At 45.4% G+C, this 15,028-nt stretch overlaps 1 protein-coding gene across 1 annotated transcript in view; it reads left to right on the forward strand.

Moving 5' to 3' along the window:
• The window catches only part of LOC126106576 (cytochrome P450 4C1-like), a 171,354-nt gene that overhangs the window by 82,260 nt on the left and 74,066 nt on the right, over positions 1-15,028 (forward strand). The window lies entirely within an intron of this gene.

Below are 15,028 nucleotides of genomic sequence, written 5' to 3' on the forward strand. Positions count from 1 at the left end.
ACCTATGAGTAGGAACGAGAAACAGTTATACTTACTTCTGTAACCGAATTATCACAGACACTTTCCAAAATTTAATATGAGTCTGACTTTACAGGCATCACTTTCAACACTTTAATTTACGTGATACTCAATTTCAAGTATAAAAAACATATAAAACTCACTTCAGCAGATTTCAATAAACGCATCTGCAAACGTAATGCCATTTCCCCCGACAAAACGCTGAGTACAGCCATAAGCGCAACACGAAGCAACCATGTTTTGCCAACATTCACGTGACTTCAGCCCAGAGATGTTGGAGCCACGAAAATGACTTCAGGACCAGTCTATTATACACTCCTGGAAATTGAAATAAGAACACCGTGAATTCATCGTCCCAGGAAGGAGAAACTTTATTGACACATTCCTGGGGTCAGATACATCACATGATCACACTGACAGAACCACAGGCACATAGACACAGGCAACAGAGCATGCACAATGTCGGCACTAGTACAGTGTATATCCACCTTTCGCAGCAATGCAGGCTGCTATTCTCCCATGGAGACGATCGTAGAGATGCTGGATGTAGTCCTGTGGAACGGCTTGCCATGCCATTTCCACCTGGCGCCTCAGTTGGACCAGCGTTCGTGCTGGACGTGCAGACCGCGTGAGACGACGCTTCATCCAGTCCCAAACATGCTCAATGGGGGACAGATCCGGAGATCTTGCTGGCCAGGGTAGTTGACTTACACCTTCTAGAGCACGTTGGGTGGCACGGGATACATGCGGACGTGCATTGTCCTGTTGGAACAGCAAGTTCCCTTGCCGGTCTAGGAATGGTAGAACGATGGGTTCAATGACGGTTTGGATGTACCGTGCACTATTCAGTGTCCCCTCGACGATCACCAGTGGTGTACGGCCAGTGTAGGAGATCGCTCCCCACACCATGATGCCGGGTGTTGGCCCTGTGTGCCTCGGTCGTATGCAGTCCTGATTGTGGCGCTCACCTGCACGGCGCTGCGGTCCGGTCCCAGGTCGACGGGCACGTGCACCTTCCGCCGACCACTGGCGACAACATCGATGTACTGTGAAGACCTCACGCCCCACGTGTTGAGCAATTCGGCGGTACGTCCACCCGGCCTCCCGCATGCCCACTATACGCCCTCGCTCAAAATCCGTCAGCTGCACATACGGTTCACGTCCACGCTGTCGCGGCATGCTACCAGTGTTAAAGACTGCGATGGAGCTCCGTATGCCACGGCAAACTGGCTGACACTGACGGCGGCGGTGCACAAATGCTGCGCAGCTAGCGCCATTCGACGGCCAACACCGCGGTTCCTGGTGTGTCCGCTGTGCCGTGCGTGTGATCATTGCTTGTACAGCCCTCTCGCAGTGTCCGGAGCAAGTATGGTGGGTCTGACACACCGGTGTCAATGTGTTCTTTTTTCCATTTCCAGGAGTGTATGTCATATTTATTTGATAAATTTACTTCTCTTGTTACAATGATTGTTCACAATTGCTTGCCATGAAATTTTCTGAAGCGTGGGTCTATGCAAAGTGGTATTTGACAATATGTACAATCACAGCGAGTGCTCTTTTCCGCAGCTTTGGTACTACAATGACGGCACGTCCAGTATGTTTCTCCTAAAATGGGTTGACGCTCCCCTGCAGCCACATGACGAAAATCGTCGGGTACTTTACTCCTTTTAGCCAGAAAGACAGGTTTTTGTCCACGCCTTTTTTGGGATGAGAAGCCAGCGATCAATTGTCTGGCTAGATGGATCCTGTATGTGAGCTGATCATGCTGTCCACTTTCTCTTTTACTTATTTTCCACAGGATAAAACTGTTCACTGCAGCAACGTCCACCAGGAAATAAAATATTCTGTGCCAACATTTTACAGAACGTCTGCCAATAGCATACCTTCCTCGTAATTGATCAAACTTATCGACACCACCCATTATTTTGTTGTAGTCTGCCACAACTTCAGGACAAGAAATCTCTGTACTAGTACCATCCTTGTTTTTCCTTTTCACTGTGGCTGCTTCTCATGGGTCATGAACTGAGGACAGGAAAGTGACTGGACGGTTATCCATCCATTTTACTGCAGAAATGGCTCCTTTTGTTTCAAACTGTAATTCTCCTCGTTCCAATTTTTCGTTTTCCTTCATAAATTTGGGTAAATCAAAAGTATTTACCTTATACTATAGCTTTGACGAAAAAATCACAAAATGTCACGCAAACAGCACTGAAAGGCTCAACGAGCGGTGGCGCAGTGGCTAGACACTGAACTCGCATTCGGGAGGACGAAGGTTCAATCCCACGTCCGGCCATCCTGATTTAGGTTTTCTGTGATTTCCCTAGATCACTCCAGGGAAATGCCGGGATGGTTCCTCTGAAAGGGCACGGCCGACTTCCTTCCCCGTCCTTCCCTAATCCGATGAGACCGATGACCGCGCTGTCTGGTCTCCTTCCCCAAACAACCCAACCCAACTGAAAGCCTCCTCTACAGAGCAGCACTCAGCTGTACAATGCCTCTGCGCGAAGGTACAGCAAAAACGGCGGGAACTTCCGATTGGAAGTAGTACCCTATACTGTTCACTAGGTGGTAGCACCGTACAGAGGTGGGAACTGTGAATCCCACGGGACTAGGGGCGAGTTCATTGTAGTGGGAAGCGTGTTTCCCATGGCTCACGAAAGGGTTAATCAGCTGTGTGCAAATCCGCTATGCTGGAAAAAAAGAAATACAATTGCTGTCTTTCATTACGCAAGTTGCAGGTGTTTATGTTTTGTATTCTTTACATTGTTTTTAGTTTACTATCACCTATTTATACTGTTTTGTGGCAAAATAAACGCAACCTTCCCAAATTTCCGTTTGTTACTTTAGTTTTCAGACCAGTGTACGTAGAATCACTACAGTGACGATAGAAAGAGGCAGCCACAGTGCTCATATCGATTAATCGAAAATGATTATAACAGGCTCACACAAAATAGAGAAAAAGTATTCTCTTTGTCATAAAATTTCCAGGGAAGTTTTTCTTTTTAAATCGAAAATTGTACGTATTTACCAAGCAATGACGCTAGCCGCTGTTAAAATAACTGCCTTGGCTATCTATACAAAGGTGCCAACGTTTCGGGAGGTCTTGGAAGCAAGCAGGGAAATTTTCAGCTGTGGTGCTTGTAAGGTCGTTGGTCACAGCCTGTTGGACGTCTGCGATACCTTAAAGAAGCTTGCAGAAACAAGAAAGAATAGCAAGGCTAGAGGTTAGGACAATATGGCGGATACAGAAGGCAATAACAGAATGTCTGGCCAGTTAATCGGTAACAGATAAAGCGTATGGGGTATTGCAATGGCGTCCAGTAAGAATCAGTCCTGAGAATGCCACAATCATAACGGCGACGTCTAATCGGTTGTCTCAAAAGTTTCAAGACTGCGATGTAATGAGTTTGGTTCACTGTTTGACATGGGGGAACATACTCATGGTGAACTAATCGTTTACTATTACAGAATGCGATCAACATTGTCTTTGTTCCCGAACCTTGTCGTTTGACTTTTCTCGAGGCCGGTGATTCAGGACTCATCCGTTCTTCACTTTTGACACTTCACATGAGGTTCATACTTGTCGCACCATCTTTCATCCCCAGCAATAATCCATGACTGAAATGTGGAACACATCTGACTCTGTCCAGTAGTTCAGCAGAAAGTTTTCCTCATTCGTCTTTCTGTTCGTCTGTTAGTGCTTTTTTGCATTAAGTTTCGGTTTCCGGCAGTTTTCGCATAAAATCTTACGGCACACATCACGATTAAAATTACGTTAATCTGATAATGCAGTCAGAGTTATATGATAGTGTTCTTGAAATAACGGTCTTACACGCTCTGGTTTGCATCGGTATGTGCTGTAGATAGGCGACCAGGTCAGGAATCGTCTTGCACTGAATGTCTGCCTTCACGAAACGTTTTGTGCCACTCGAAAACACGAGTTGTTGAATGTGCCTGACATGCATATTCTTGCTTAATCATTGTCCACATTTGACTAGGGGTTTTCCCAGGCTTAACACAGAAATTCATATTCACTCTTTGCTCACAATCAACGTCCATTGTGTCACAGTAACTAATGCGCCAAGAACCGAAACAGTGTGCTAAGCATAGCACTGCCACCTAGTGAGTTTGTGCGGCAATACGGCCAAGGTCATTTCAAGGACGCACACATACCAGTTAATATGAAAACAACATTTATTCCTTTTTTAGACATACGAAAATCTGTTCTGGAACTTCGTTGGCAATGGGAGTAGTTGTCACGATCTACTAAAAAAAAGTATAACAGCAATAAATGAATGTGTGTAGCGTCTCTTTTCTATATTTATGTTATTTGCCGTATTCTTATTCATGTTTCCTTTCTTATGAGTGATAAATTGTAATAAAAAAGAGGCTAGTTGCGCAAGAAAATTATGTATCACGACAAAGGTCTAGAAGTTAATGAAAGATGTGACATAGAATACATCATAATTTGCTTCAATTGTATCTTATGTCAAAGTATATACGTGACGAAACAACGTAAAATCATTTACTTCTCCTGTGGCGATTCTGTTGAAATTGCTGTTCTTACTGCCCATTGTTGGTTCATGTAAGTGTAAGCCTATTAAAATTGAAAATATAATTTCAACGAAAAGTGTTATTTACAGTTGAGTGCATTTTTAGATATACTGAGGGATATTCCATTTTCTATTAATTAGTAAAAGTGACCTTCAGCATGGAAATAAGTAAAGCTATTGTGGGAAAATTTTTGGTCTGTTTCACCTACAATTAGTCACTCAATTTTATCTGCAAAACTGAAGCTGCACCTTTCCTGAACTACACTAAAGTAGCCCGATAGTTTTTCTACAGGCGACTCGGCGATTACTCATTTCGTAATTTCAAAGGGATCCCACAAGCGAAGGTTACTCGAACTTTGGTTTGGAGTGGACCTGTTAGGCACAAAAGGCAATAAATTTAATAATGCAATGTACGAGTAAGAGAATATAGAGTGAAAGCGTTTATTAGTATACAGACTTGAGAAAAATTTTTACTTATCGAATCTCAATATATGTAGACTCACAGAAATATGTAAAACAGAAATGTGCCTCACACAGCAAATTGATATAACTAAATAAAATACCTAGAGACTCCCACAGTATCAAACAATTAACATGTAATAGCAGTACATAGTTTTTATTTTAATTTAGGTATAAGTGCCAAATGAACAGTCAGTTTCCATGTTATCTCACACGAGTACTTGCTTCCCTGGGTCGTTCACAGTGACAACATCTGACACTGTTGACAATGGGCTGGTTTTGGGCATAAGAACCCAGACTGCACTGCTGGCAGATATCTTGTCCTTCCCTCACACCCTACCATACCTAATCCCTACCCCTTTCCTTTTACCAAGCTTATTCTAATGGTGGAACCAGAGATGGGCAGTTTATTCTATTCGTTGACATTCCTTGCCCAGCTGGCATAGTTTCCATATTCCCACCACCTTCCTTTTCGTAAGGCGCCATTTACATTCTACAATTCTTGTTTACATACATGCGTTTGGAAATTGGTGAGGTACCTTCCAATAGCCTGAAGCAATTGTTAAAATGATGGTCTAATACCTTAAGTATTTACTAAATATGACATGTCAGTGACAATAGTATAGCACCATGCAGCATAACAGAACAGTGTTTACAAATATAATGGATGACTTAAAACTGCAAAAGTCAGAGGGTACAACAAGCAAAGGATGTTTTTAATTGGGCACCATCAGCAAAAAACTAATTTACATTATCAACTTGTCCATTCAAACATATAGTTATTACGAAAAGGTACCTATATATTTTGTATACTTCAAATGTTTGATAATTGCCCATAGATCCCATAGTGTGTAAATTGTGTTTTTGATTAGCTTGTAGAATACAGATTAACATATTTCAGAATCAGAAAAATTCTAAAAGACAGAACAGGTGTCACTTACTCACAATAATTGAGAGTGTAAATTCCACAAAACTTGTGGGTGCATGCATATCTGGAAGCCGATTGCATACAGCTAAGCTGTTGAAGCTTATTCATGACTTGCTTTCGGTGAATACTCCATCAGTGTTGCAATAAAATCATTCAGATTAATGTGAAACTATTTTACCATATACGTAGAAAACTTGTATTTTAACTTTTTATTTTTATTTTATTCTATTTTAATTTTTAGTCTTCTGACTGCTTGACGTAGCCTGCAATGAAATTCTATGCTGTGGCAACCTCTTCATCTCAGAGTAACTTTGGCACACTATATCCTCAAATAATTGCAGAATGTAATCTTGTCTCTGTCTTCATCTACAGCTTTTACCCTCTACAGCTCTCTCTAGTACTGTGGAAGTCGTTCACTGGTGCCTTAAGCGATGTCCTATCATTCTGGCCCTATATCTTGTCAGTGTTTTCCATATGTTCCTCTCTTCACCGATTCGTGAAGAGCCTTGTCATTCCTTACCGTATCATCCCATCTTATTTCCAGCATTCTTCTGTAGCTCCACATGTCAAATGCTTCGCTTCGCCGGCCGAGGTGGCCGAGCGGTTCTAGGCGCTACAGTTTGGAACCGCGCGACCGCTACGGTCGCGGGTTCGAATCCTGCCTCGGGCATGGATGTGTGTGATGTCCTTAGGTTAGTTAGGTTTAAGTAGTTCTAAGTTCTAGGGGACTGATGACCTCAAGTCGCATAGTGCTCAGAGCCATTTTAACCATATTTTTGCTTCGCTTCTCTTCTGTTTCGACATTCTCACAGTCCATGATATCCAACAAAAAATTCTGTACTCCACATGTACATTCCCAGAAATTTCTCCCTCAGCTTGAGTCCTATGTTTGGTACTAGTAGACTTCTCTTGACCAGGAATGCTCTCTTTGCCAGTGATAGTATGCATTTTATGTCCTTCTTGATTCGTCCATCGTGGGTTACTTTCCTTCCAAGTTAGGCGAATTACTTTACTTCGTCTACTATGTGATAACCAGTTTTGATGTTTAGTTTCTCAGTATTCTCATTCTGCTACTTCTTATTAGTTCTGTATTGTTGCAGTTTATCCTCAATCTATATTCTTCACTTATGGGAATACAGAATGGCATTAACAAAGAAGGTCATGTTTCAATAGAAAAGTTAATGGTAGACAGAATAGACCTGGGCGCGAAAACGAAACCGAGAAAGTGCAACAATATGTCGTCGCTAACCCACGACTCCTAAGTTACTAGGCCTTGGAGGAACTGTCAAATCTCTAAAAACATCGGAATCCTGCCATGTCCCATTTCAGTTTTTCAAATGTTCAAATGTGTCTAGGGACCAAATGCTTAGGTCATCGGTCCCTAGATTTACACACTACTTAAATTAATTTAAACTAACTTATGTTAAGAACAATACACACACACCCCTGCCCGAGGGAGGACTCGAACCTCCAGAGGGAAGGGCGGCGCAGCCACTCTGCGCGGAGTCAGTTTTTCCCATGGGTGGCGGCAAGTGGTACTTCAGTGGCCAATTTCTTACAGTAAGGGCAGAAAGGAGCCCACGACCCATCAGCGATGTGAAACGCTAATTCACATCTCCTACGATTTGTTACCACATGAAGACATCTCAACAAAAGTGCAGCCACCTCTGTCCACAGAGTAAGATGAGCCACTTCATGAAAAGACAAGGAGCACTCACACTTCACTTCGTACCCAATACGTGGAGTTATTCACCATTGGATAGATCTGTTGCTCTCGTCTCTGACATACCATTTCTCACTTGGCCCAACTCCATTCCTATGGCACAAAACTGTGCATATTCTATCAGAAAAAATTTCCAAATGCTCTCCTACCCACTGATTACTCAAACGTCTTTTGCCTCAACACTTGTCTATTAACTCTTCAACTATTACCTGAAACCTGTTGGCATTATTTTAAGTTTCTACTGATTTCACATATGTTCAGGCATTTATGACAGTTACAAATGTCAAATGGCTATGAAGACATTGGGCTGGCACAATTTTCAGAGGGTTTTCCCAACAAAGAGCATATAAAAATTAACAGAGGGAAATTGCCTGCCACGTCAGTTTTTCACACAAGAGTGGCCTGATTTTATGTAGCTTGTATACTTCGGTTAACTTTTTTAAGTAGAAGGCGACTCTTGTCTTGTTGTAACTTCTCTTCTAATCCCGGATTTCATAAGTAAGTGTAGCTATCTCATCTTGCAGGTCTCAGCCAGACAACTCTGCTCGAGCCTGCGGTAGGCACAATGTGTACTCAAAACGAATAGACTAAATACACTCCTGGAAATTGAAATAAGAACACCATGAATTCATTGTCCCAGGAAGGGGAAACTTTATTGACACATTCCTGGGGTCAGATACATCACATGATCACACTGACAGAACCACAGGCACATAGACACAGAGCATGCACAATGTCGGCACTAGTACAGTGTATATCCACCTTTCGCAGCAATGCAGGCTGCTATTCTCCCATGGAGACGATCGTAGAGATGCTGGATGTAGTCCTGTGGAACGGCTTGCCATGCCATTTCCACCTGGCGCCTCAGTTGGACCAGCGTTCGTGCTGGACGTGCAGACCGCGTGAGACGACGCTTCATCCAGTCCCAAACATGCTCAATGGGGGACAGATCCGGAGATCTTGCTGGCCAGGGTAGTTGACTTACACCTTCTAGAGCACGTTGGGTGGCACGGGATACATGCGGACGTGCATTGTCCTGTTGGAACAGCAAGTTCCCTTGCCGGTCTAGGAATGGTAGAACGATGGGTTCGATGACGGTTTGGATGTACCCTCGACGATCACCAGTGGTGTACGGCCAGTGTAGGAGATCGCTCCCCACACCATGATGCCGGGTGTTGGCCCTGTGTGCCTCGGTCGTATGCAGTCCTGATTGTGGCGCTCAGCTGCACGGCGCCAAACACGCATACGACCATCATTGGCACCAAGGCAGAAGCGACTCTCATCGCTGAAGACGACACGTCTCCATTCGTCCCTCCATTCACGCCTGTCGCGACACCACTGGAGGCGGGCTGCACGATGTTGGGGCGTGAGCGGAAGACGGCCTAACGGTGTGCGGGACCGTAGCCCAGCTTCATGGAGACGGTTGCGAATGGTCCTCGCCGATACCCCAGGAGCAACAGTGTCCCTAATTTGCTGGGAAGTGGCGGTGCGGTCCCCTACGGCACTGCGTAGGATCCTACGGTCTTGGCGTGCATCCGTGCGTCGCTGCGGTCCGGTCCCAGGTCGACGGGCACGTGCACCTTCCGCCGACCACTGGCGACAACATCGATGTACTGTGGAGACCTCACGCCCCACGTGTTGAGCAATTCGGCGGTACGTCCACCCGGCCTCCCGCATGCCCACTATACGCCCTCGCTCAAAGTCCGTCAACTGCACGTACGGTTCACGTCCACGCTGTCGCGGCATGCTACCAGTGTTAAAGACTGCGATGGAGCTCCGTATGCCACGGCAAACTGGCTGACACTGACGGCGGCGGTGCACAAATGCTGCGCAGGTAGCGCCATTCGACGGCCAACACCGCGGTTCCTGGTGTGTCCGCTGTGCCGTGCGTGTGATCATTGCTTGTACAGCCCTCTCGCAGTGTCCGGAGCAAGTATGGTGGGTCTGACACACCGGTGTCAATGTGTTCTTTTTTCCATTTCCAGGAGTGTAGTTCAACTGCACTTATACGAACAGGATTGTGTGTCTGAAAACAGGAGTGTGGCGCCTCGCTCTTTCGAAGACTCGCATTCGCATTAGCAGCTGGATGGCTGTAAAGGAAAGCCTGTAGCGACACTAACAGTCTTTCACGTGACGAGCCGTCAATGATGCAGTGTGAGGCGTGGAGGGTGGCTTCAGCAGGGGCGCATGTTAGCGGCTGGAGCCTCAGGCACGTGGAACCAGTGTGGAGGCGCTGGGATGATGGTGGCGCCTGTAGCCAACACGTGGCTGCTACACTGCTCTCCTGATATTTATCCCGAGATGAATGCGGGACACTCCGTCAGGGCAGCTGCAGAGGGATGTACAGTGGCGGGCTAAAGGTACTGATGTGATAGCACTGCCCTGGTAAGGGCTGTTCAAACACACCCAGGCAGGCCCATCTGGCTGGTCACAACCTACATCAGGCCGGAATCTGCCTGTGCTGCAGTGGTGGAATACGCTAATTGAGCGCTTGAGAGGCAACTGCAGGCAGACTCGTGGCACGGCAAAAGCGGTGACGTTTACTCATCTGACAAGAGGCGTTACACATGAACCGAAATATTAATGGCCTCATTTAGGACTTAAGGGTGGGGAATCCCACTTCTGACAGCAATTTGTACTGTCATAGAAGCGGCACCTGCGTAAGACGGGTGAGGATCTGGACGTTTGATGGGTGTTTTGAAATGACAGATGATACTTGACAAGTAAAAAATCAATACATTCAGACAATTCAGTTACACTACTGGCCATTAAAATTGCTACACCAAGAAGAAATGCAGATGATAAACGGGTATTCATTGAACAAATATATTATACTAGAACTGACATGTGATTACATTTTCACGCAATTTGGGTGCATAGATCCTGAGAAATCAGTAGCCAGAACAACCACCTCTGGCCGTAATAACGGCCTTGATACGCCTGGGCATTGAGTCAAACAGAACTTGGATGGCGTGTACAGGTACAGTTCCCCATGCAGCTTCAACACGATACCACAGTTTATCAAGAGTAGTGACTGGCGTATTGTGACGAGCCAGTTGCTCGGCCACCATTGACCATACGTTTTCAGTTGGTGAGAGATGTGGAGAACGTTCTGGCCAGGGCAACAATCGAACATTTTCTGTATCCAGGAAGGCCCGTACAGGACCTGCAACATGCGGTCGTGAAGTATCCTGCTGAAATGTAGGGTTTCGCAGGGATCGAATGAAGGGTAGAGCCACGGGTCATAACACATCTGAAATACAACGTCCACTGTTCAAAGTGCCGTCAATGCGAACAAGAGGTGACCGAGACATGTAACAAATGGCACCCCATACCATCACACCGGGTGATGCGCCAGTATGGCGATGACGAATACACCCTTCCAATGTGCGTTCACCGCGATCTCGCCAAACATGGATGCGACCATCATGATGCTGTAAACAGAACCTGGATTCATCCGAAAAAATTACGTTCTGCCATTCATGCATCCAGGTTCGTCGTTGAGTACACCATCGCAGGCGCTCCTGTCTGTGATACAGCGTCAAGGGTAACCGCAGCCATGGTCTCCGAGCTGATAGTCCATGCTGCTACAAACGTCGTCGAACTGTTTGTGCAGATGGTTGTTGTCTTGCAAACGTCCCCATCTATTGACTCAGGGATCGAGACGTGGCTGCACGATCCGTTACAGCCATGCGGACATGCGGATAAGATGTCTGTCATCTCGACTGTTAGAGATACGAGGCCGTTGGGATCCAGCACCGGCGTTCCGTATTACCCTCCTGAACCCACCGATTCTATATTCTGCTAACAGTCATTGGACTTCGACCAACGCGTGCAGCAATGTCACGATACGATAAACCGCAATCGCGATAGGCTACAATCCGACCTTCATCAAAGTCGGAAACGTGATGGTACGCATTTCTCCTCCTTACACGGGGCATCACAACAACGTTTCACTAGGCAACGCCGGTCAACTGCTGTTTGTGTATGAGAAATTGGTTTGAAACTTTCCTCATATCAGCATGTTGTAGGTGTCGCCACCGGCGCCAACCTTGTGTGAAAACTCCGCTGCAGAGTGAAAATCTCATTCTCGTGTGAATGCTTTGAAAAGCTAATCATTTGCATATAACAGCATCTTCTCCCTGTCGGTTAAATTTCGCGTCTGTAGCAAGTCATCTTCGAGGTGTGGCAATTTTAATGGCCAGTAGTGTATATAAGACCCACCTCAACTAGACTCTGAAGCCAGGCATCCGTCTAAGTGAACATAGTGGGTCGAGAAGTAGCAAGAGAGAGACAATGATCATGTGTGAATTAGCTAATGGCTGATCAAGAAGACACAGAGCCACAGACGGATGGTTGTTTCTATACTTTCTGTGCCTGCAACACAAGCTGGGCTCTTCAATACGATATTGCAGGGCCTGTATTATTTCGATTACGATGCAAAGTTCCTTGGGTCATGCATACATGTTCATGGGAACAGGCACTGCGACGACTACAGATGCATGGTTGACGACTTGCGAAAGTTTGGGTCTGATAGTGAGTCGTGTGCGGATAGGCAAATGGTAAAGCGACCGATCGTGGTAAGCGGGATATCTGGAGTCGATTCCCGGTCCGGCACAAATTTTCATTGTCGTCCTTCCATTCTATAGCTGAAGGTTATCCTTATTCACGACTGCTAATTCATTTCGTGTAAAGTGGACTCCAGTCCTAGAATCAGCCATCAGCCACCACATGACTCTTCACCCACGCTTCCAATTGTCTCACCGTGGGAGCACCTGTGGTTGTTTCTGACAGCAAAATACCGAAAACAACGCTGTCTCCAGTCGCCATGGTTTTACCCAGCAAGTAGGTTCTGAGAAAACTCGTACAAGACACATAACCTAAAAAAATGACGAAAAATTTAGAATTACATTTTATATCAAAACCCTATAATATTTCAAGACTGGCTACTTGTCCTGCACATACTATGGTACAAATGCTATTGATAATCAGTTATCAACACGTATACTGGAATGTGAGTGCAAGCATAAAAAAAATAGTTCCCCAAATCGTGCAAAGTTTATGGATCTTCACTCCCCATGCAATAAAAAAAATGCCTCCAGATACAGAAATCTAACGACCATAAATCCAGGGATGTGACAGCCACTCTTCAAGACCCACTATAACATACACAAAAATGTTTCAAATGGCTCTGAGCACTATGGGACTTAACATCTGAGGTCATCAATCCCCTAGAACTTAGAACTACTTAAACCTAACTAACCTAAGGACATCACACACATCCATGCCCGAGGCAGGATTCGAAAATGCGACTGTAGCGGTCGCGCGGCTCCAGACTGAAGCGCCTAGAACCTCTCGGCCACTCTGGTCGGCCATATACATCTGTGGGGAAATTGGATAGCAATAAAATGCACAGACAGTTACCTCATAACCATGTTGGCACGACTGTGCTGAGATATTGGTTGAGTGATGCACATTCTACATGCATTACGTAAACATGCGATTTACATCCAACCAAAATTCTCATTATTGATGTAAGGCTGACCCCAGATCCAAATACATAGAGTTACAGTATTTCACTATTTCTGACTGTTATGAGCCAACATCAGAACTGGTATCTTGTTACCAGAGTGACACACTGACCAGTCATTTAATAACCATCTTGGTCGCTTGAAATCTTGATGTAACAGCAACATTCATGTTACTTATGCATGTTTCTCTGGGGCTGCTGTTTGAGGACAGGCATTGGTGTCACCTGTACTGTTGGGTCAACTACTGTTATCAACAAGTCACAAATCCTGACTGATCAAGAGGCATATAAACATAATTTACTTCATGCTGAGTGTTTTCTCACAGTTACCACTTCAGAATGTCCTAAAGTGATGGGTGCATTTGTGTCAGATACTACCACAGCGTGGCAACATGCGTTCTGAGTGGCTTGGCGTAGAAACTCCGCTTGAGATAGCATATGGTCTGAACTAATAGAGGCAGCATTCTAGGATTTAGATCCTGATGTACTGTTTGTTCCCTCTTGAGGTAATGGTTGTACCACTGCTTTGAGGACTTGCATGTTTCAAGATTTGTGCATCCAATCTGCCTGAGATACAGTTTGCCAACCCTTTTCCATTACTGTCCTCCATTGGCACACTTGGATCTTTGTGGACACAGATATAAAAAAAGTGTTTAGAGCGATCTCCAGATTAAAGATGCAGGGCATCTTCGAGTTTTTGCCAAGATCTTGCAGCGTATGAGTATACGTGTCACACTGATATTACTTACAGGGTGTTTCAAAAATGACCGGTATATTTGGAACGGTAATAAAAACTAAACGAGCAGCGATAGAAATACACCGTTCGTTGCAATATGCTTGGGACAACACTACATTTTCAGGCAGACAATCTTTCGAAATTACAGTAGTTACAATTTTCAACAACAGATGGCGCTGCGGTCTGGGAAACTCCATGGTACGATATTTTCCACATATCCACCATGCGTAGCAATAATATGGCGTAGTCTCTGAATGAAATTACCCGAAACCTTTGACAACGTGTCTGGCGGAATGGCTTCACTTGCAGATGAGATGTACTGCTTCAGCTGTTCAATTGTTTCTGGATTCTGGCGGTACACCTGGTCTTTCAAGTGTCCCCACAGAAAGAAGTCACAGGGGTTAATGTATGGCGAATAGGGAGGCCAATCCACGCCGCCTACTGTATGTTTCGGATAGCCCAAAGCAATCACACGATCATCGAAATATTCATTCAGGAAATTAAAGACGTCGGCCGTGTGATGTGGCCGGCCACCATCTTGCATAAACCACGAGGTGTTCGCAGTGTCGTCTAAGGCAGTTTGTACCGCCACAAATTCACGAAGAATGTCCAGATAGCGTGATGCAGTAATCGTTTCGGATCTGAAAAATGGGCCAATGATTCCTTTGGAAGAAATGGCGGACCAGACCAGTACTTTTTGAGGATGCAGGGACGATGGGACTGCAACATGGGGCTTTTCGGTTCCTCGTATGCGCCAGTTCTGTTTATTGACGAAGCCGTCCAGGTAAAAAAGAGCTTCGTCAGTAAACCAAATGCTGCCCACATGCATATCGCCGTCATCAATCCTGTGCACTATATCGTTAGCGAATGTCTCTCGTGCAGCAATGGTAGTGGCGCTGAGGGGTTGCCGCGTTTGAATTTTGTATGGATAGAGGTGTAAACTCTGGCGCATGAGACGATACGTGGACGTTGGCGTCATTTGGACCACAGCTGCAACACGGCGAACGGAAACCCGAGGCCGCTGTTGGATCACCTGCTGCACTAGCTGCGCGTTGCCCTCTGTGGTTGCCGTACGCGGTCG

Source organism: Schistocerca cancellata, chromosome 10 (assembly GCF_023864275.1).
Source record: "Schistocerca cancellata isolate TAMUIC-IGC-003103 chromosome 10, iqSchCanc2.1, whole genome shotgun sequence".
NCBI classification, from domain to species: Eukaryota; Metazoa; Arthropoda; class Insecta; order Orthoptera; family Acrididae; genus Schistocerca; species Schistocerca cancellata.